This window comes from Vicia villosa, unplaced genomic scaffold, assembly GCF_029867415.1.
Source record: "Vicia villosa cultivar HV-30 ecotype Madison, WI unplaced genomic scaffold, Vvil1.0 ctg.004896F_1_1, whole genome shotgun sequence".
In the NCBI taxonomy this organism is placed as follows: Eukaryota; Viridiplantae; Streptophyta; class Magnoliopsida; order Fabales; family Fabaceae; genus Vicia; species Vicia villosa.
In genome coordinates this window covers 21,431-46,038 of record NW_026706535.1, presented here as the reverse complement: position 1 = coordinate 46,038, position 24,608 = coordinate 21,431, and the positions used below count along the sequence as shown (strand labels likewise).

The following is a 24,608-nucleotide window of genomic DNA, read 5'->3' as shown; positions in this document are numbered from 1 at the left end:
TGAGGGGTTTTGGCAAGGTGAGTGGGGACGATGATGAGGTGTCCCTGTACCATTGACTTGTTTAAATTCGCGCGCACGTTTTCCATTCATTCGTTTTTTTTTTATATATTTTATCCAAGGCATTCGTTAAACGCGTAGTCAGTTTGGTTGAGTTGGTGAGGCGTGTGTTTGGTAATCCTAGGGTCCAGGGTTCGATCCCTGGCCCTCACAATATTTTTTTACAAAGATTTCTTTTGTCATCCCATGCATGCATAACCCTATTGCGCACCATACTCCCTCAGATATGGCCATATGATCCTCATCTTCTTAGATCTAATGCCCAAGATTGGACGTCCATACCATGTACCCCAGCCAAACCACACTGAATCCAAATCTCTAATTCCTATTTTAATTATTTAACTATAATTATATAAGTAACTTTTTAATCTTTATTTATATTTATAAATCAAATTTTTTTAATTAAATTAAAATATGATAAAACATTAAAATTTAATTTATTATTCGTTTCGATTAAATTTATTGATCGCGATGGGTAATAATTGATTATTTAATTATTTAATTAAAATAAAAATAGGATTTTATTTTGCTAAAAGCACTACAGAAAAAAAGGTCTCCTGCCACGCCCAGAAAACCAAGGCTATATGCAAAATAACCGTGGCGTAACGCTGAGGCCACGGTTTGGCCACAGAAATCCAACTGTGGAGTATGCGGCCGTGGCCTAAAGTAAAGTCCACGGTTTTTTGGTATAGACCACGCCTTTTTTACAACCGTAGCTTTTTTAGGCCACGGTTTAGATAGCTTGATTAAGGCCGCGGTTTGTATTTGCCATGACTAGAAAACTGTGGCTATATGGTAAAGCCACGGTTTCATTTTAACATTTACAACACAGTATTAGTTCAAGATATAGCCACGGTTTGATTATGACCACCTATTTAAAACCGTTGTTATATGTTATGCTTTCTAAACCCATTTATCTAGCCACAGTTTATTTCTGTATCATTACATAAATATGTCATTATATATATATATATATATATATATATATATATATATATATATATATATATATATATATATATATATATATATATATATATTGATCAATATAAAATTAACAATAATATTGATGATTAGAATCTAATTAATTACAAGCAAATTAACATTAAGGTCAAAAGTAAGTTTTTTTTGTAGTGACACTAATAATAGTTGGATACTAAGTTTTGATGTCATCCCAAATTCAAAACAACCATGGGATTCAAAACAAGAGCTAAATTAAACACAAGTTTCTGTCAAATAGTCATCCCAAAATAACAACTAGCTAGCTAGATAATATAAAACACAACTTCTTAATATTCTTCTTTATCATCTCCTTGTCCTTCTTCCACATCTTCAAGACAACCTTCTTCCACATCTTCAGGACAACCAGAAGCAACATCTTCGTGATCACAAGCTTCTTCCATATCCTTATCACAATCTTCTTCATCTAATGTACCAGAATTGCAAAGAAAATGAAAACTATTTACTACTTTCGAGTCTGGAGCAAAGGTAAGTGCGGCATTTTACAACATATCTAAATATAGGTGTAGACACAATAAGAAAGCAGCCACAAAAGTATATCAAATAGGTATGCATATGGAGGAGGTAATATGTAGAACATTGAAGAATTTTAAAATAAACTTGTTGAACTTGCTGCTGTGTAATTGTTGCACCATGTTACTAGTGTCTCAAACATTAATTAACCACAGAAATTAGGTAAGCCAGGTGGCAATTTAAAATGGTGGTGCCTAACTATTAAATTGAATCCATGGAATCTTACAGCTACCGGTGACGAGTGCATCATAGTACTAACACAAATTTAGCTTTCTACTTAAATCATTTATAGTGATAAACCATTTCAAATAAGCAATCACCCTCAACACGTGAAACATCACACTTAGAATCATCAGAAAGACAGAATGCACTGCTTATATTGCATTCAAACTTTAAAGACTTCCCAAAGCAGCAATAAAACAATAAAAAGCACTGTTATTAAATGTGTAATACATGTCTAAAACAAAGAGAGAAAACAAAGTACCTCACATTTAATTGAACAATCGGACTCCTCGTGCATCCTAGGACACCAATCTAATGCTCATACAGAACCTCCAACATTCATCACAAAGTCCCTGCTCCAACAAAATTTTAAGTGTTTAGCCAAGTTAAACAATAATCCGCGACAAAATACTTAATTTATCGGCATGTTCAACAACAAAGTACAAACGTAAACTTAAACTCCATGGAAATGTCATTGAATAAACTACAACAAAACAAGTTAATATTTAAGTCATACCTAGAATCTTGAGATTCCGCATCCTCAAGTAGTTCCTCCTTTTCCGTATCATACTGAAAAGCACACGCAATGATAGTGTCTAGAAAGTATAATTATTAATAATTATAAGTTACAACTTGAACTTAAAAGAAAAATACATTCTATAACATACACACGTTGCAAACAAATAAAGTAGAACTAAGTATAGGAAGACTTGTACCTTAGGAACAGTGGTAGATGAAAACTGAGTTAAGTTTATGTATGGTATATTATTTCTCTCATAACACTCTGAGCACCCAAGTCCATAAGCAAACCTAATGTTTTTAGATGGATATTTAAAATCCTTCCATGCTCTGCATATTTAATGGTCAACCAAAAAAAAAAGAAATTAAGGGATTGTTTAGAAACTTCTAAAAACTGTAGTCAATATATTGGAGCTATGTTTTAATCTCATGAAACCCAACTTTGAAATTCAGTTCATGAAAACCAAGAATTTCGAAGTTTATTTTATTTCAATCCAACTTTCTCGTCGTCCTTCAATTAAATATCGAATTGGATTGACATAATTGTAGGAACCACAACCACTAGGTCGTCCAATGATTAACAAACATGCTAAGTTTCTCCAGTTTAAATTAATATTAAAATAAAGTAGATAAAAATCAATATTGTCGATGGCAGATGGCGGTCCATGGCAGAGAGCCTTGCAGCACCGTTGTAGTGGCTTATGGCGGAAAAACCCATAATATCCATCGATATTTACCACTGTGGCGAGCCCAAAAACCACTATGTATATCCGCCATAGCGGTCATGGCGCCGCAATTTGATAACACGGATAAAAAGTGATCTGATCTAAAACAAATTTTAACCAAACTATGTTGAAGTTAAAACTAGTCCGCAAACAAACTAAATCCATACAACTTATTATATCTTTAAACAATTCTAAACCTGCTGTCAAACTGCCCCTAAAAATATGATATAACAAACAAACAGCATAGCCGTTAGTGATACAAACAAAAAACAGTTGCATAATATATATCAGAGCATCATAGTTGATACATATTAATCAATAATATAACAAAATTGCATTGCTCGAAAAGACGAGAACAATACATATTCTTAATGTCTTCACAAAAGATTATGACATAAGAGCAAAAAGAATTCAAAAAACGCTAGAAACAATTAGTTCTTTACTAACCATACCTTAAGAAAGTGACAGAAGAACTCATTCTCTTGATCTCACTTTCCTTAACAGCAGCATTGCGTTCTTCTTCCCCACATAGTCAGGCAATGGTGTCCATGTCATGGAAGAAATTCTCAACAGAGAAATCAAACAGGGAAACCTTAAGTTGCTAAAAGTAAGGGTGGCTCACCAGATGCTGCACCAACAAATATCAATTACTATTTAGTTTTTCACCACAAACCAAATATATAGTATAATACTCACTTGCAGCTCGGATGTTGAAACTCTATGGCTATTGGAAGTTGAAACTCTTTAACACTAATTAACATAAAGTAACAATGCTCATTAAAAGTCACTAATCAAGTTTAAACTTTAATTAACTCCTCAAACTCAACACAAAATATATAGTATGTATATGAACTACATAATATATTGTATACTATATAGAAACATGTTTAAGAATTAAGTTAATTAAACTTACCTGTGGAGGTGCATTTTCTACAGTTTCAAGCCTATACTCATGCATGATCCAATCAGTTTTCTGTCCATTAGGAGCTCTTCCTCTGTAGGAAACAAGTGTCTTCCTCATTCCAATAAGCTTTGTTTCTTCATACACTGACTTATCTCTTCCTGTTGCTTTCCAGAACCCCACCATTGTAGCTCGGTTCGTCCTCTTCCCCGTCGGATACTTCTTATCTTTGTGACTAAAAAATACCATTCATACACCACAACTGTTAATACCATTTATGTATCAAATTCACCACCACAACTGTTAATACACTTTCAGAAGAACCCATTCAATTGAACTACCACAAAATTCACACTCAGTTTTCTAGAAAATTCAGAACCACCAAACTTCAACGTGATTCAGCTACGTTGTTTGTTAGTTTTATTTATATATGAAAATGTGCAAAGTTGAAAACAACATGCAGACATAAAATACACTTTAGCTATATTTTAATTGCTACATAGGAACCTATGGCTATTTTAGTTTTCAGAAAAAGTCAAAGAAGATCAAGAAAGAAATTAAAGGCTCGTGTGTGAATGGATAGCACCTCTTTTGAATGGTTGGCAAAGCATATATTAAATGACCTATTTTATAAATCGCGGTATCGACGTACAACTCCGACGAGTTGAGTTAGAGCCAATTTCTCTGTCAATCGAACCTAGAAATGAAAGAGTACAGAGGACACCGAGCCTTAACTTTTAAAACACAACAGGGACAATAAAAATAAGACCACTTTTTCATGTTAGCACAAAGGAAAAAGAAACTTCACTCATGTGGCAGCAGTGTCATAGGTAAATGAGTTAATTTCCAGGAAAGCACTGGGGCTCTCATTACTATTGGACTCAATGATTCTGATGAATGACAAAAGATTACACAAACTGAAAATGTAAAATAATATTTTTCATTTACATGTAAATCCAAGGATGACTTATGACTTATTGTATACAAAGTAGCATAAAAACATAACAATCAAGTTAACATGGACTTATCTATGACTCCCCACCCTGCTGCTATATCAGTTTCCAACAATCTCACCCCTTATCCAATGCCAACAAGAGCTTAACAGAACACAAAACTTAAAGCATAATCAGAAACAATGTAAATCACAGAGAATCACAGAGAAAAAATAGGAGGACGCACTTGCAAATCACTCTAATTCTTCAACAATCGGGAGAAACTCACCAAGAAAACTCTCCCTATCCTCTGCAAGATCTTCATCACCATTCTTTGAATCTTAAAACCGCAGAACCTTCATCACTCTCTATTTTCTACAAATTCTTCGATGCTTTTACACAGAGCAAAAACTCAGAGCGTAGCTTTTACACAAGAATAGAAGAAAAACCCTAAATTTAGAACCTATAGCTATTCACAAACATTCCAGTGCAGCTTTTTGACAAAAATTTCTAGAAAAATCTAAAATCTATCCATGTTCATTCATATTCTTTGCAGACCGAGAGAATAAACCCTAAAACGAAAAGAAAGAAGAAGAGCTCACCTGAAAAGCTTTCCACCGCTGCTCATCACCGTCACTTTCGCCGATTGAAGGTTGTTGTTGCTCAATTCGCTCTTCACATCGCGGAATCCTTGATTTTTTGGAGATTCTCTGTTATGATTTCCACTCGACCCCTTTCAGATTCGCCTCCTTCCAGCTATTTCCTGCAATAATCGCACTAGGGTTAAAAAGGAGAAGGGAGAGAGGATTTCAAAAATGTAAATGAATTGGAGAATGAACCTAGGTGCGGCGGCGCCACCGTCGTCTTCTTCATCGCCGCTGTGGAGAGTCATCATCTCTACGTTGGTTTTTGTGTGTATAGCCGCAGCGACTGCTGTTGGAGGCATGGCGGCGCGATGGCTGAAGGTTTTTTTGTTTGAAACTGAAAGAGAAGGTAAGAGAGAGGAGAAGGTAAGAGAGAAACTGAAGGAGAAGGGAAGCGACGATACGAGAGTAATGTTAGGAATTGCTTTCTCAATTTTATTTTAATTTATTTTAATAAAAAATAATTAGAAAAGAAAAGAATAAAAAAGAGGGAAACTAAAAATAAAAGAGGGAAAGTTTGGCGGACTATAAAATTATGGGCTTCGGCCATAGTTTGAAATGAAACTTATAAGCCGCGGTTATTAACCGTGGTATAAACATGGTAATTTAAGAAAAGGCCACCGTTTCACAATCTGGGTTTAATATTTCAAAACATATTTCTACGGTTTGAAAACCCCGGCCAAAGCTTATATGTAGCCACAGTTTTTGAGTTGTGGAAGAATTTAGCGTGGCCGTAGGCCATATTTCTTGTAGTGAAGGTTTTAACCATCTTATTGGTTACGATGATTAGCATCTCTTCTTCTATCAATTCGTTATCATTTTTAATCAAAGTTATTGATTATGAGGAGTAACGATAATATTAAATAACTAATTTTTAAAGTACATTCATTTGCTATTAGTGATAATCGAATCTATCGATTTGAATTGTTAGCAATCCTTTACTAATCTATTAATTAGGGTGATCAAACCTATTGATCATTACGATTAATAGTTCATATTTAAAATCAGGGTTGTACGCCAAATCTTAAAACACTTTTCATCTTCAAACTACGGATTTTCAACACTTCGATAGGGTAAGTCAAAATACCTTAAAATACACTCATATTAATTATAAGGCGTACAACCCTGTCCCAAACTACGTAGACTCTGATCCTCCATAAGGAGGTACGCAGGCACTTGGTAACAAGGCGAGTCCCCTTCCCCAAAATTCTAATTAGGTTCGAATTTTACCATTCACCCTATTCATTTCCTTAGCTATAAACCCTAACATTTTAACCATAAACCTTCGCCTTTAAATTCAAAACCTTAGGAAAGGGTTAAGGGTGCCTAACACCTTCCCTTGACTCGAATATAATAACTTACCCCGAATCTCTTAACTGCGTAGGGTTTCCTATTCACCCTGGTAGAGTAGGTGGCGACTCTAAATCTAATATTTTTAGGGCAAGTTGCTACAGCTAGCGACTCTGCTGGGGATACACTATTGGTAAGTTATCATGCTCCTAGGTCTTGGAAGGGTTTAGGTTTTTGGTAAATTATTTAGTTTTTTGGCGAATTTTCAGGGTTAGGCTGATTTGCCTTGTTAGGTTTTAAATTGGGGTTTGTGGTTTTTGATAAATATTTAATTTTGTTTATTTATTTATTTTTTTTCATCATTTGCCTAAATATTTATTTTTATATTAATATATTTGCATTAACTACTTAAATGTTATATTAATATATTTGCACTGCTGGGATCATATATTGCGTTAAAACATAAGTGTGGGAATTATCCTTAAGACCAGGGGGGACTTGCATCGCCTACGAGTCTTATTGATAATTCCACTCAGAGTTGGTCAAATATTCGGAAATATCCAAAACGAGGCTTGACTTTGTTGAGGGAAGGACTGGGTATTTGGATTATCTCTCTGAGAACCTACCCCTAAAATTTGAACCTCATGGATAAATGAGTTGTTCTAAAATCCAAAGAGACAAAAAGTCTCGGAGGCTACAAACGGTCCCATGAGACCTTCTAGAACATACCAATGGGAAGGGTAGGCTCCCTAGAGCCGTTACATCGAACCTATGAACCTAGGGCTTATGTGATTATGTGTTGAATGTATGTTTTTTATTATTATTATTATTTATAATTGTTTGCATGCATCATTCATCATATGCATTATTTTATTATGTCTTATCCACATGAAAAATAAAAAATATATATATATTCTATTGGTGAATGTTCATGAAAGATGAGTACTAAGAAGCCCATTATCCACTTTGCTATTTCTACTCCAAACATCAAGAGGCTGAAAATAATCAAGGAAAAATTGCCATCAAGTGCTTTGGATAGGTTTGTGGTTCGCTATGGAGATATCTTGGATTTGCTAAGGGTAAAGGTTCAAGAAGAAGCTATCACCGCTTTGGTTCAGTTCTATAATCCGCCGCTTAGGTGTTTTACTTTTCAGGACTTCCAGTTGGCTCCGACCTTGGAAGAGATGGATGCTATGCAAGGATTTTAAAGGACTAAAAGGGAATTTTATACAGGAATGGGGAAAGAAGTTGACTTTTCAGATTTGGCCAAAGCTTTAGGAGTATCCGCTATAAATTTGAAGGCTAATTACAAAACTGATGGTGATGTACATGGGATCAAAAGATCTTACTTAGAATCTCAAGCTTTGAGTTATGCTCAAAAGAAACAATGGGACATTTGTGGACATTTTCTGGCTCTCTTAATTTATGGTGTTGTTTTATTGCCTAAAAATGTTGATTATATTGATCCTGCTACGACTCATGCTTTCACATCTTTTAGGATTTTAGATAAGGATCCAACTCCCACCATCCTTGCTAATATTTACTATGTCATCCATACTCGATGCGAAAGGAAAAGGGGGATGCTATTTTGTTGCGTTCATTTATTGTACTCTTGGTTGACTTCTCATCTTTACAAAGCTAGTTACTTGATCAAAGATTTGACTAGACATGAATAGTCTCAGAAATTAAGGGCTCTCAAAGCAGATTCTGTCTTCTGGTATACAAGGAAATTAAACTCCGATAGAATTATTTACAAATTTGGAGAATTCAACAATGTGCCTTTAATGGGAACTTTAGGTTGTATTAATTATAACCATGTGTTAGCATTACGCCAACTGGGCCATTCTATGGATTGTGAGCCTTCCAAACAACAAGTGGAAGAATTAATTTTGCATGAAAACAGAAAAGGTGAACCAAGAACATTAAAGAAGGTAATTCAAGCATGGAAGCATGTTCAAACAAAGAGCTTTGGGCCAAAAAACATCATTGCTAAAGAGCCTTACACTAAATGGGTCCAAGAAAGAGTTGGAAAGATTTTGCTTCCTTTTGTTGTGGATCCCGCATACAAGCCTGATTCTCCTAATCCTATTCCTCTATCCATCGAAGAGATAGAAGGGACCAGGGCTTCCCTAGAGGTGTTCCGAAAGGAAAAATAAAAATTAGAGCTTGACACACATCAACTTACCAACGAAAAGAGCCAACTACGCTTCAACCTCAAAGAGAAGAACCAAGAGCTTCAAGCCATTAAGAAAGAGAATGACAGACCAAGGGGTAAAAGAAAATGTGTAACAGAAGGTGTCCTAAGTTCTAATTTCAACTTAGTTGCACATAACGAGAGGTTAGAACAAGCAGGTGTGGAAATCGCATAGTGGAGAAGGTATTATGAAAAAGCTTCCCATGACAAAGAAGAGTCCGAGAAAAATTTAGAAGCTGTAGTCTTTGAATGAACATATAGGACTAAAGATCAAGAGGTGGAAATAAGGGATCTCAAGTATGACCTTCAAGAAGCCCACAATTCTGGACAAGAGGAACTGTAATACGGTGAACTGGCTTTATTGAAATGTTGCGGTAAGCAAGAGTCGCCACCGACTTTTATTTTATCCAAAATATCAGAAAGACTTAAAGAACAGGAAAAACCTTTTTAAAGAAAACTGAGTTCGAGGGGTAATTTATGCAAAGGGAAGGTGTAAGGCACCCTTTACATCCATGGTTATCCATGGGCTCTTAATTGCTTTGCTCTTTTGAAAGAAATGTAGAAGAAGAAGAAACAAGGACTTTAGCTCGTAAATGAGCGTAACCTTGAGAGTGTTTAAGAAAAAGATGAAAAAGATTTTAGCCAGAGCAAGGCAATTAGGAGATAATTACCTGCTTAGATGAAAAATGTTCTTTTTAGCCTTTCAGGGCTATCCCTACCATAGGAGGGTAAGGAAGTCCTTTGATTTGGAGGTTAACGGGTCATCGAGTCATCGTTTACCATAAGACTGCCCCATGCCATAGAGGGGCAGGTAGTCTAAGGGAAGGATCATAATAGCCATCTTCATTAGGCAACCAGAGGATACCTCAGCAATTCGTAGGCAACTTCGAGGGACGAGATCATCTTTGGCGAATCGAATGCAGCATCATTAGGGACTTACGATCTTTGAATGAACCGAGGGCAACATTGCTGAGGTATCCTCGTATTCGAGGGACTTTGACTATTCTGCATTGAAACACAAGGCAACAGGCAACAAGAGGGGTACCATAAAAGGTGCGTGGGTGCAACAATCACGTGATTAATTTCATAATAAGTTATCTTATAATTATATGACTCTAATTCAGCTCAGGGTTATCACTCCCTAGGATTACTAACCACACAATAATATAACATGTCAGGTTTAAGTGCCTTCAAGGCCACACAATACAACCTCGAAGCAGATACAAAAATATAATGGGAATGGGGAAAAAGGAATAAGAGAACCAGTAATGCAATAGATCTGACACAAGTAATAATTAGAGAAAGAAATAAATCAGATTAGGTTTTAGGGTTACCGACTAGTCGAGCTTTGACGGTTGGCTAACCCTGAAAATTTGGAAAAGGAAAAACAAACACAAAGGGGTGAGTGTAGGCGGAGTTCATTATATTTGAAGGCAAACCCTAATTTTAAATAAAAGAGGAAAAAAATAACAAATATTTAAATAAGGATTAAATCGGGACTTAGCTTTTGATCTGATATGGTTTGTAGTCGGACAAACCCTGACGGTAACCCTGAAAAACTGCACAAGGAAAACATTTCACTGTAGGCATGATCTTCGTAAACCCTGATTAGGGCACAAGTTAACCATGGTTAATAGAATAAATTAAAATAATGCCCAGGCTAACAGAGAAAAATCGAGAGTTCGAATCAATATATCAATTAAATAATTATTGGATGTAATCCTAATTATTTAATTGATAAGAATTTATTTGAAAACAATATTGAAATTTTAAATGAATAAAAAACAACAATCATAAATAAAATCGTAAAAGAAATCAAGCTTTCGATAAAAATAAATAATCATAATTTTTTTATGGTGTAATTTTATCAAGATAAAAATTAATTTATAAAGAAATGTATAATAGTAGTTAAAGAAAAGAAGAATAAGAAAATAAAATAAAATAGGTTTACATAATTAAAACTAAAAAAATTTAAAAAAACTTAGCAACAGCGATCCAACGACCACCACATGAAGTTGTATTGTGGGCTTGAATGGGCGCGTTTCACTGAATCTGCAGCTAAATCATATGTTAAAGAAAAAAAACATTCAAGTGTTGCTACCAAGAATCGAATCGGTGCAATGATAGCGCGCGCTTGCCTCGCCACTAGGCCATTCCCACTTTGTTGATAAAACAACCATCGTAAAACGTAATATACAAAATATAGTTTGTTCAAAATTTCAAACGAAGCTCGCGCCCCCTCTTCTACACTGTTCATCGTCGTTCCCCAAAGGAACTGGACCTGCAGATTTCGCAAATAAAAAAAAAGGCACTACAAATGTGTTATGAAACCATGGATCGATCAGAACTTATCCACTGAACACAATGGTACCCATTGTTTTGCCCGATTTTACCTGGAACAAAAACCCCTTTTTTAAGACCTCCGCGACCTAACAATGGCAGATTCTTGTATCTATGCCTAAAACAAAAATTAAACTATCCAGAAAGCTTGTATACATCATGGTGAATGCAAATATGCAATTTAATTTCGTTAAATATGCATGAATCATGGTAATTGAAAATTCAAAAAGGGGTGTAAACCAAAAGCGTGATGGTGATGATGCTCGTTGTTTTAGATGTCTGTTGTAACACCCTTTTTTACCCCATAAATAATAAGCATATAATCAGAGAATAAGCATGCATATAATTAAAAAGGGCGTCATATCGATGTTTTCAAAAACTAAAAAACTTTTAAAAACCGACAACATTTATCCACAAAATACAATACACCTGGTCATTTCAAATAACACCTCACATATAATCATAACTCATCCAGAATATGCATTAACAGCGGAAAGTAATACTCATGTGTCTCATATAAATGATACATGTCCCATATCATGATCATATCTCCAGAAACAACTCATAAGATAACCATAATCATAATATTTGGCTTAAAGCCTCTCAACAACAAGTAACCAATTAAACAGGTTCACAAGTTATAACAAAATACATAAACAATTAGAACATGAGTTCAACGTCTAAGCTACCCAGTGTTACATGACCAGAGCATTGACTCGCTACTTAATTACCAAGAAAACTCGGAAGAAACTCCGACTAGGTCACACGCAAGCTACTAATCGTCTAACCTTAATGTCGCCAAACGAGGGCAACATTAAAACAGAAGGGTGAGAATACGAACCATTATGAAGAAATTATAATAAGATACAATGGTTAAATCAACAATTATAGGAATACATTACACCTTGCCTAATCATGTAAATTAATACTAATCAATATAATCACATACATTAAACGTACAACAAGTATAAGAGTATAATATCTTAATACTATATTCTCAATTATACACATAGTCATTAATTATCACATATTCCCGCATTTAACCAATTACGTATTCAAACATCACCCATTCTCAATTATCAACTAATACAAATATCACCACAACACCAAGTGTACATAATCAATTACCAAACTCATACGCATAGCATTACGACATCAATGCACATAATCAATTGTTCACTCGTACACTTATCACAACAACATAATGCACATAATCAATTATCACAATCATGCACATATCATGACAACATAATGCACATAATCAACTATCACATAACTCTAATGTGACTTAATGAAACATGTGACACTATGCATGTGGTACCAATGTGAAATTCTAAGTTTCACCGGCCTCCGATTCATACCTCTAGAATCTAAGCCACACTTCTGATACGGACAAGAGCAAAGTCCACCAATTGTAAACATATAGTTTACAACTTCCAATTCACTCTAGAATCCAAGCCCGCTTGTGTTTCAAAGCAGTTCCACCTGTGTTTCAAGGCACACTATGATATGAATGTATGTACAATATCACAAATATATGCAATTAAGATCATCTCTAGCATCTTAACTTCCCGCGTATCACAATAATTCAACTCTATGAATTATCCACCAATTGTACACAACATTTACAACACACACACACACACACACACACACATCATTCACATATAAGATGCCAATTAATCAATTATGATTCATACAATCCAATTAACACTAGTAATCATACTATGTCATGTTAATTCTCATTTTTGCCAATTATACATGAACACACACTTTCAACATCAAGCAATTAATCATTAATTTAATGCTAACCAACTAACCACAGAGAATCAATACTAGCACAACATCATGGCATATACATATATTAGTCTCAACATACATATTCAAACCAAAACGCAATTACGGACGAATCCTCAAAATACCGTAATTTACCGACAAACCGAATAATTGATCCAACTTCAAGTATATTCCAACCAATTAAACTCATCGCAATTAATTTAACTATTAATTAAATCAACCAATTAATAATTACAATACATTAGTTCCAAGTTTCTAATTCATTTCCTATTCCAAAACCAATATTTAATATAAAAGATATTCAAATCTACACTATTTCGGTCGGTTCGTAATATCACATTTTCAACAAAATAACACCACCATGTTAATCTACTAATTCAACTTAGCTACCACGTAAATTTTCATCAAATTCCGGACAACTAATTATACCGTTTATTTCAGCTATTTTGGTCAAACATGACTCTTTAAATTACATATGGTACCTACTTTCTATTTTCTTTTATTTGTGCTATAGTGTTCTACAAACTACTTCCCTACACTACTTCCCTACAGTATATATAATCATGCTTATAGTTCATGCCACAGTAACTAGAGGTATATCACTTCTTATCATGCTTGCAAAATATAATATACTCCTACTACCTTGTTTTCAATTAAGGATGCACTAAAATGTTGTAACAGGGTATCTTATCATGCTATCAACTTCTTATCTAAGCAGGTGGCGTACAGTAGAGAAAACATATATATGACACTCACCTCTTTCATAGTTTACGCGCTACAGTAAAAGAAGAAACATATATTTCATTTCCGATTTCACGACCAAACAAGCGCCTTAGCCCATTCAATGACAATTTTATTTTCCATACGTATGCTACTGTATGCCATATATAAATATATATACTTCACATTTTCATTTTAGTTTCTTAGTGTTAATTATTACCCAATATCACCGAGATATATCAATTTCAACACAATTAATCATCACAAACTAAAAATTATCATCAAAATCTAACAATTATAAAATCATGAAAATTAGGGATTTCAACCTAAACATGTTTCTACCCATTGACTCAATTATACTAACCAATAATAATAAGGATTCTCCCCCTTACCTCTTCAATTTCTCCTCCAAAACCTAGTTCCTCTTTGTTCCTCCTTTTTGCTCCTCTTCTCCTCTCTTTCTTCTTTTGAAAAAATTCAGCAAATGAAAATATACTCCTCTCTCTCATTCTACCCTTTACTATATTATTCATATTGGGCTTAACCCATATAATTCCACTTCCTAACTAATTAGGCCCAATTGATGAAATAGAGTAGTCAAATAAATAATCATGCTCCAACAAATAATATTATTACCCTTAATAATACTTTCTGATTAATCCGATTAAATCCGACTTTATCTTAAATAAATAAAATCCAATAATAATATTATTTCTAATATTATTTCTCTACATATTCCACTTTATTAATTCTTCGATTAACCGAATAAATTTCAACTTCACTTAATAATCCGAACACGTTTCTCAATAACACCGACGATCCAATTAATTATCAAACTTCGTCCAAATTAAGTAAATAAATCCTTATCTAATTAGTCAAATAATAAAATTCGGGCTGTTACATCTGTGACGAATGTATCCGCTTGAGAGTGCACCGATAAAGCCTCCTTGATCCTTAGAATGGCTTGAATCGTTCTCTAAATCCCTCTGCTAGTTCACTAGTTTTCACGTTTTTTCCTCTTGAGAATAGGATTCCGGTTGCTGCTAAAAAATCCCCCCTTGTATCTAGGATTGCTCTGTATATATAAAGGACTGAATTAGGTTAAGGAAGTTGATTCAAATCTTTTTCAATTGGCATGATTGTGATTTGATTTGAGATTTGTATGAGAACTTTCTAAGTTTGTTGCTTTTTTGTTTTGGACCATATATTCTTTCCAACCATACTTGCCCGAAATCTCCAATCCATTATCTGATTTTGGGATATTTGGTATGCTGTGGGAAAACAAGTTTCATGAATGAAACCTAATTATTTTATATTTATTTAATTTATTTAATATTTAAATGAATAGAATTCAAATTAATAATAATAAATGTCACAAAAATAAAATAATTGATTTAAAAGTCTTTATTCAACCCATGGACATGTTTGAGATCCACAAATTTGGCCCAATAGTCCAAAACACCAAAACTCATCACTTTCCCTTTTGTATATTTTCATGAAATTGTCCAACTTTAGCCATCCCTAACTCTCTCAATTTTAACCCTATGAGGGTGTTATTGATCTTTTTATAAAGCTTAGAGTGTCCTCTAAATGACCCTTTTGGTTTCATCTCAATTGAGTTTTCCATTTGCAAGTTATGAGCTTTGACCTAAAAGGTGTTTTTGTCGACTTTTAGGAGGACCTATAATCTCTTTGACCATATCTCTTAAGTGAACCATTTTTAGCCTTGGCATGTGAGAGACAAAGTTGTAGAGAACTCAATTTTCTTAAAAATGAGCTTTGGATGGAAAATTTCTGATGTCCCATGTGGGAGTTATGGCTGGTCAAAATTCAGTTGACTTTCTCCTATGAAAACCCTAATTTAGAAACTTTTGAATTTGTTGATTTCTGATCTTTCCTTGATGAACTATGATCAATATTTGATCAAATGGTGAATGATAAAAATAAGGATGTTGACAAAAAATCAGAAGTTTGACTATACTTTGACCACAGTTGACTTTTAGGTCAAATCAGTCGACTGTTGACTTTCTAAGCAATTGAGTGATCAATCTTTTGAATTGAGACTTGAAATTTGTCATGGAGGTAGTTTGGAATTTCATAGACCATATGAAATGAATTGGAGCCTTTGATTCATTGATTTTCTTCAGGGAACCACAAACCCTGGTTTCTTGGAGCCTTGTTTAGGAGGGATGTCTTTGAACCATGTGCCTTGACTTGAGTTTGAACAAGAGAAATAGAATGGGAAAATTTTGGGGTATGACAGGAACGCTTAAGGAGATTGGTCATGGAAGAGGCACTTTAACAGCGCACCAATGAGCACAATAGAGCACTTCTAGCTTTGGCCACACATAGGCAAGTATTTATAAGGCAGAGGGAGATATTTGAGGAGACAAGGGATGAAAGGGGTTATTGGAGAAGGAAATACACAATTGTTTCTACGGCGAGTGAGCATGTGAGCATGGTTCCTAAGATGCTTGAAGATTATGAAAAATGTCATGAGAATTATGATAAGCTAGTCTTCTTGTGCAATGATTTAATCCAAGACATTCCGAAGAGTTTGGAAAGAGCGGAATCTTCTCCCGTCATTCTTCCCGAGGTAGTGAAGGAATTCATGGAGCCTTGTAGAGATATGGTGGACAAGTTCAAGGCGGATATTCAAAGGAGTTCTTAGATTTTTATTATTTCCTTGTTGCAGTTATTTTGGGCGTTTAATTTTCAGTTTCTATTTCTATTTGTAATTCAACAATGAGTTGGTATTTCCTTTGCAAGTTTTTCAATTAATAAAGTGTGTTTATTTCCGTATTACTCGTCGTTCCAATAATATTCACCAAAAGGATTATTTAAATAAAAATGGTAAAAAAAATATTATAATAATAATGTGGATAAGACATGAACATAGCATAAACATAACATTCATAGCATGCATACCATATTTATTTTTGCAAAGCATTAAAAAGGGAAAACTGTCTTTATCTCTAGTCACGCCATTGAAGAAGATAACCAAGCAACCATACCGACATATCAAACAAGGTCTCAAAGGAAGAAAGCAATGGAACAACTAGAGCAAAATCAAGCCTCCCTTCGCGAAGAAGTAACCCAACTGAAAGGTATTGTGGAGGAGATTAAGGGAGGAATGACTCAAATGCTGAGTTTCATGAAGGATCTCAGGGATAAACAGGAAAAGGCTAAGGAAGTTCAGGATCAGTATGAGGAGATACTGGATGATGGCAACCCGTTGTTAGGGTACGTTCGGGGTAGTGACCCTCACAAAGCAAATGCTCGCTCCTTTAAGAGAATCATCAGAACCCATGAGGAAGGAGAGGCTTCTCAGGAAGGATTTATCCCTAATACACAGAAGGAGGGGGTATCCCGCACAGTTTGCATCCCTGTCAACAATCCTCTTAAGGATGAAGACTACTTGGATTTACAGTATGGGGACACAGATGACACAAACCATGTGCCTCAACATAAGCTAACCTCCCATAACTCTAAAGAAGATTCTAAGGATAGTGGGGAAATTAAGGCGCTGAAAGAGAGGCTAAAGGCGGTAGAGGGGTATGATGTCTTCAATGTGGATACCTTCAAAATAAGTTTAGTCCCAGATCTGACTATCCCGCACAAATTCAAGGTGCCCAACTTTGAGAAATACAAAGGGCTCACATGTCCAAGGAACCACTTGCGCATGTATGTACGGAAAATGGCTGCTTATGCCCATGATCAAAAGCTAATGATACACTTTTTCTAAGATAGCTTAAGCGGGGCGTCTGTTGACTGGTACATGCAATTGGAGAAATCCTATATCCGAAGCTGGAATGACCTTGGTAACACATTCTTGAAACAATACAAGTACAACCTGGATATGGCACCCAACCAGATGCAACTACAAAATCTGTCACAGAAGAAGGATGAATCATTCAAGGAGTATGCCCAAAGGTGGAGGGAAATGGATTCTCGAGTCCAACCTCCCTTGATGGAAAAAGAGCTGGTAGACATGTTCGTGGGCACCTTGCAAGGATCATATTACGATAAAATGGTCGGAAGTGTATCCTTAGGATTCTCAGATCTAGTGGTTATTAGCGAAAGGATAAAAAATGGGATTAAAAATGGAAAGATACAAGGAGAATAATCTGGTTCTTATCACTCAAAGAGGCCCACCTCAACCTTCGCAAAAAAGAAGGAAGGGGAGACCAATGCAGTAGTGCATCAAGAATCTAGACCTCCTATGTCATTTCCACCACGACAAAACAGGTTCCAAGGCCCTCAAAGGAGACTTAATCCTTTTCCTACATCCAAAAATGAGATACTGAGATATTTGATAAGCGAAACATGGGTAGAAATCAAACCATTGGCGCCTCCTCCTCCAGGCAAGGTTACACCCAAATTCAACGCTAATGAAAGGTGCAAATATCACACTAATTCTCCCGGACACACATTGGAAAAATGCTAGGCTTTCAGACATAAGGTTCAGGATCTGATAGAGCAGGGGCAATTGCCTTTGATAAACCTAACGTGAAGACAAATCATATGCCTCACCATGATGGCGCAGTCAATGCAATCAAGGTCGTTACTGAGCAAGAATTGGTTCAACAAAGAAGCTCCCACATAGATGCACTTAAGAGGTATCTACTCATAAAGGGGTTCATCTTAGAACACAACGAAGCTTTTAAAGACACTCTGCAAAGGCTCATGGATCAAGGATTGATTCAGCTGAAGGAGCATTTTGAGGAGGAATAAGTGGCTATGGTGGATAGGAACGAGCCATTGATGATACCCAGTCAAGGGACAAGGAAGCCATTAATCATCCCCTGTTCTAAATCACCACTTGTCATACCCCAATTTTTGACCTAAGATACCACCTCATATCATTTGCATATGCATCATATGCATCTCTAACAAATTGCATAGCTTGTGTTTGCTACTTGTGCTCAACAGGGTTTAATCAAGAAATCACTCATCAGTACAAGCAACAACCAATTAGGGTTTTATTCTCCCTTCATCTCAAATGAACCATATTCATCAACAATAAACATTTGGTCCTCAAAGATTCATTTTAACAAGCCCAAAAGCTTTGAATCGACCAAATTAGGGTTTTAACTAAAGACAGCATACACCTGACTTTTGCTCAGAGTTTGAACTAATGGCTTGGGACTTGACCTCAAGAACCCATGAAAATCATCTTGACCTAACTTATTGGCTCAAGAAATCTCCCACACAAGTATTGATCAACAGAGAAAGTTCAAGTCATCAGACTAGGGTTTTGACCTATCAGGGACTGAAATCAGGGATCACATTTGGGAAACCCTAAAAAGCTCCAGGACATGTTTAAAATGGTTCAATCATCTTCAAATAATCCCTATGTAAATATCCAATGGAAATTGTACTTCAATTAAAGAGCCACAATAATCAATTTCATCAGGTCCACAATTAGGTTTTTTAACCTAATTCATCTAAACAACTGACTTTTTAATCAGGACATGGTGCCACAACTCAAACCATGGCTCAAGATCCTCCAATACCTCAATATGATCCATTCATACCATTCATTTGGTGAGGATATCTTGATTCACTTGAAATCTCCAAAAACGCGATTCGTCTAAAAAAAGTCAACTATACAAGATCACCATTGACTTTTTGGAAATTTTGGTCAACCATGACTTTTGGAGTTTTAAATCATCAATATATGATATTTAAAGTCATTTGATCAAGAAAAATCAAGAAAATCAATCAAGAATCAAAAAGTCAAAGTTTGACTTTTCATACTTAAAATTTTCTAAGTGTTTTCAAGTGATTTTTTCCAAACTTTGGAAGGGAATATCTCAAAATTTCACCTACAAACTGAAAAAAACTTCCAACACGAAAGTTGTAGATTTTGATCCAATAAAAAAATTTGACACAAGAAAATTTTTTCCATAAGATTAACCATTTAAGATATATGGAGCTTCAAAGTTGGTATCTTTTGAAAAATTCACTAAAAACTTCATTTTTTCCAAAGTTCATGGATCTTTTTCACCCATTTCCTTAAAGAACTTGAAGAAGCTTTCAACTAGGGATTTGAAGTACATAACAAGAGCTTTCCAAAATGTCCAAGAGCATGAAAAAATAGAAAGTGTAGCTATGGTTTTGGAATTTGCCATTAGTGACCATTTCACTTGAAATTTCAAGCCATTTTTCACAAAGTTATGAACATTTTTACCTTATGATGCAAGCAATGACATAAACAAACAATGAGTGCAAGATATTTATCATTTGATATCAGATTGAAAAGAGATAAGAAGCATGGAAGATTTTAACCATGGTTAGCCATTTTAACCTTAAGCATTTAATGTGAAAGATTCCATTTTATCTCTTAAGCCAAATCATCAAAGATATCTCAACTTGCAAAGCTTGGAGTTCAGAATCCTTGGCCTATAAATAGAGGTCCAAACTTCATTCAAAATCACACCAAAACCTTTTCAAGTATTGGTTTTCTCTTTCTTTCTTAAAGTGCAAGTTTCATAAGTTTCAAAGGAGGAAGAATTGCAATCTTCAAACCTTGCAAGTTCTGACCAAAGTGATGGTTCTAACAACTGATAAACATCATATGAGATGTGTTTGATCCACTCATACACCCCAAAAACACCCAAATCTCAAAATCACTACCTCACTTCCATATATGCACATAATGAGCCTTATCATGCCAATTCTCATATCAGGCCATTTCTGTCCAAACTAACCTTCCAAACATCATCCATATACTTCATATGAACTATCCAAACACTCACCATCAACCTGAAACCTCAGAATCATCAAGCTCAATTCATACTTGGCCCTACTGCAGATCGGGTTCCATGGAGTGATCCAGATGAATTCAATTCATTCCAAGCATCCAAACATGTTCCATAAGGTCCATTGAAGCTGTTCAAATCAAGAAACAACATCTGTAACACCTCCAGGCACGAATTCAATTTCTAGTTTTGCAAACTTTTGAGGTAAGTGCTTTGAACTTCAAACTCCATCATACATGCATCATAAATGAAAAAATGGTTTGCCATCCCGTTTCTACACTATCACTGATCATTAACCCTCAATCAATTTCATAATTCATCAATCATACACGATTTTAGATTGAATCATAGAATTAGGGTTCTTCGTGTTCATCAGAAAATTAATGTTCTTAGAATAAAAATAACTGAAATTAAATGGTACCATCATGTTCCTTGTGAAAAATCGAGCAAGATAGGCTATTCACTTGATTCAAACAATTCAGTTTTAAGAATTTTCAAATTCAAATGGGGTTTGTGTTCTTGGCGCCATATTTTTGAAACTGAATTTAGAAATTTAATTCAAAATATAATCAATTCGTTGCAAGCGTTAAACAGACCACGCGCGTGGTCCAGTTGGCTAAGTTTTTGAGTGGTAAACCTAAGGGCGTGGGTTCAAGCCCTTTATAAGACAAAACCAATTTTTTAACACTATTTTCCTTTCATTTTTTACAAAACTTCACCAATCTTTTTAACCAATCAAAATTCATCATTTTTACTTCATTTTTTTACACTCCTCATTTAATATATATATTTTATGAATGTCCAAAAAAATCACAAAAAAAAATATTTATTTGATACATTTTTATTAGGTTTAAAATGACTTATTTTTAAGTGTTTTTAATACTTTAAAATAGTTTTTTTTCACTTGATTTTCAAAACCTAATCACTTGTAAATGATTTGTGATCAAACCCTAATCACTTAGGTCTTAATTAGGCATAAGCTTTGTTCTTTATCTTAATTAAGTTGACTTTTTTTTCAAAATTCAAACTGTTTTCAATAAAATGATCAAAGTTTTTCAAAACGAACCTCGCATCTTTTTAACAAAAACAATCAACCATGTTTTATAAAATAAAACATGGGCATCCCTTATGGTATAAGTCTCATTCCCTTGTATAAAAATTAGGTTTTTTCATTGTATTTACGCCTATCTTTTTATACCTCGATCGATTTGATTTAAAACCTCGAATAACAAATCAAATTAGGGTTTTCCCTTAAAATCTTTTCAAAAGAAACATCCTGGGCCTCCCTCAAGGTATAAGTCCCAACCCCCTTTATAAATATTTGTTTACATAGCTTTGAATAAACTCATTGGGTCTCTCCCCGAGTATAAATCCCAAATCCCCGTGTACATAATCTTGTTCGATAAACCGATCATCCTTAAAGGTATATTTCCTTCATAAACTCCAATGTACACACACACTTTATCATATATACTTGTTCATACTTGTTCATACTTGATCATACTTGTTCATATTTGTTCATATACTCGTTCATATTTGTTCATATACATGTTCATGTTATATATATACTTGTTCAACTTAGTACAACACTAGGTTCCTCATAGCCTCCTATTGGGCTTTGTGCAAAGAATCTCCTTTAGTTGAGGTTAGGACATAGAGTATGGTTTCCCGGTGAAATCGCTCTAAGAGCTCAAACCAACTATACCATGCCTCCCCTTGGGCTTCGTACAAACGACTGTCCCTCCCATAGCCTCCTCTTGGGCTTACAATGCAAGGACCCTCGATTGTCCCTCCCATAGCCTCCTCTTGGGCATACAATGCAAGGACCCTCAAATAGCCTCTTCTTGGGCTTCGTACAAGGACCCACGGGCTTCTTAGAAGCATCCCCATATCCAAATCAAATACCCTAGGAGATTAGACATTTATCATCTCTATGATAGGAGTATCTCTTCTATATCATCACAATCAATCAAACTTTTTTGCCACAAGGCTGGCTAATCAATCAAACTTTTTGCCACCAGGCTGGCTTATCAAAAGTTTTTGCCACAAGGATGGCTTATCAAAACTTTTTGCCACAAGGCTGGCTTATCAAAAGTTTTTGCCACAAGGCTGGCTAATCAAACTTGTTTTTGCCACAAGGCTGGCTAAACAAAAACATCTTTATCATTCTAAGAACCATAAGTGGCACAACTCAGGTCTTATAATGAAAAGATTTCAAACAAAAATCAAACAGATGTATGTGATGATATAGATTAGATACATCGAGCATTAAGATGACATTTGTCTCTTATCCTTTGATTCCACTAGCATAAGTGGAAACTACGATTTCTCTGACTTGTTCAACATCCCTTTGAGAATACGTAGGCACAAGGTCTTATTTCTTGGCGAGCAAAACTTCTATCTCCCTCAGACCATGCAAACCTTAGCACTCGTAGACCTCGAGCTACAGATGCTCTGATTCCCTCTAGGGGATATGTATGCAGAAGATTGCGATGATCTTTGCGAACATAATCAAACAAACACCTTAGGTCCCACCTATCTCACAAAAGAACCTCCCAAATAGCATAAATAGAAATAGACAGACAAATATAACAAAGAAACCTATAGAGTACTATAGATACGTTGGGTGCTAATACCTTCCCTTCGTATAACCAACCCTCTTACTCGGAATCTCTCCCCCCCTTTTAAATTGCTTTTAATTTTGTGTTATTTGCATTGCATATCTTTTAAGGTTTGTGAAACTTTTTTCCTTTTCCTGTTTTTGGAAACAATAAAAAGTTTGGTCGTGACAAAAAACAAAAATCATTTTCTTGAGCACTCGAGCCCAAAGAAGGCATCCGGTGTCTCATCCCGATTTTCACGCGACAGAAAAATGGCGACTTCAGGACTATCTTCTTATTGTTTCCAAAAAAGGGTTAACTCTAATTGTTATATTTGTCATTTCATTCTTGTTACATGTGTGGTTCTGTTACATGTGTGGTCCTGTTACAAGTGATACATTATGGACAAATCCTAACCCGGATTAAGTACACATAAGAATTAGGTGGAGGGTATAGTCATGTATGGCATACAAGGAGTTCAGTCCTTAACAAGCTGGCATTAGAATCCTTCCGCTCAGTGGAGGTTCCTTGTTGGTAGTATATATTTAGCAAGTTCAGTTGCGAAGACATTATTGCTTTCATTGAACAGTAGAAGCTAAGTTGGCCGTAGAACCTATTAACCCATCCTGGCCTTATTAGGTTGTGGCGCAGAAACTATTCAGGTGAAGACTTGGATTAGTTGTCATGCGGAGAGCCACACTCAGACGACTTTTTCTTGAGAATATTGCTAGCTCATAAGTTCAGTTTTGTAAGCCGGTAATATCCGAAAGAAAAATGCAGACTCTGACGTATCAATAGAACATGTTGTGCAGGTGATTAACCCCTAATACTATCCCATGTTTGGTTCTCTGACCTCATGCTTGTGACGTTGAACCTTCGAACCTATGTGTACTATGTTTGCATTATCATGTTTGCTTTACCATGTTTGTATATGTGGCATTCATGCATCCATGCATTCATACATTCATTAAAAATCCATCTTTTCATAAAAAAACATGATTTTTCCAAAAATTTAAAGAATTTTTCTTTGCAAACATTATAGGATTGAGTTATGGAATGGGTAAAAAGGCATACCAAAAAGTACGGTTTCAAAGTGCCTAATGTGGAAAGACTAAGAGAGTTAGCATCTTTTGTACAAGATCCTTCCGATTTTAGGAAAAGCCATGGAAAGCTTTTGCCTATCTTGAACAATCATGTTGATGAAGGACTTCTCAAAACTCTGGTTCATTTCTATGATCCCGTCTACCGATGCTTCACCTTTCCAGACTACCAGGTGGTACCAACCTTTGAAGAATATGCCAACCTTTTGGGTATTCCTATGTCTGACAAAATACCTTTCAATGGTATGGAAGCCATTCCTAAATCACAAG

General features: G+C 35.2%; 1 long non-coding RNA gene across 1 annotated transcript; it reads right to left on the bottom strand.

The window, feature by feature from the left end:
- Window positions 1-1,162: 1,162 nt before the first annotated feature.
- On the bottom strand, window positions 1,163-5,924 carry LOC131642369 (uncharacterized). Its single transcript, XR_009295865.1, has 9 exons — window positions 5,729-5,924; window positions 5,492-5,652; window positions 5,137-5,281; window positions 3,970-4,192; window positions 3,509-3,684; window positions 2,529-2,661; window positions 2,330-2,382; window positions 2,075-2,165; window positions 1,163-1,483 (listed from the first exon to the last, which is right to left on the bottom strand). It is a non-coding gene; the product is annotated as an uncharacterized LOC131642369 (long non-coding RNA).
- Between the last annotated feature and the right edge of the window lie 18,684 nt (window positions 5,925-24,608).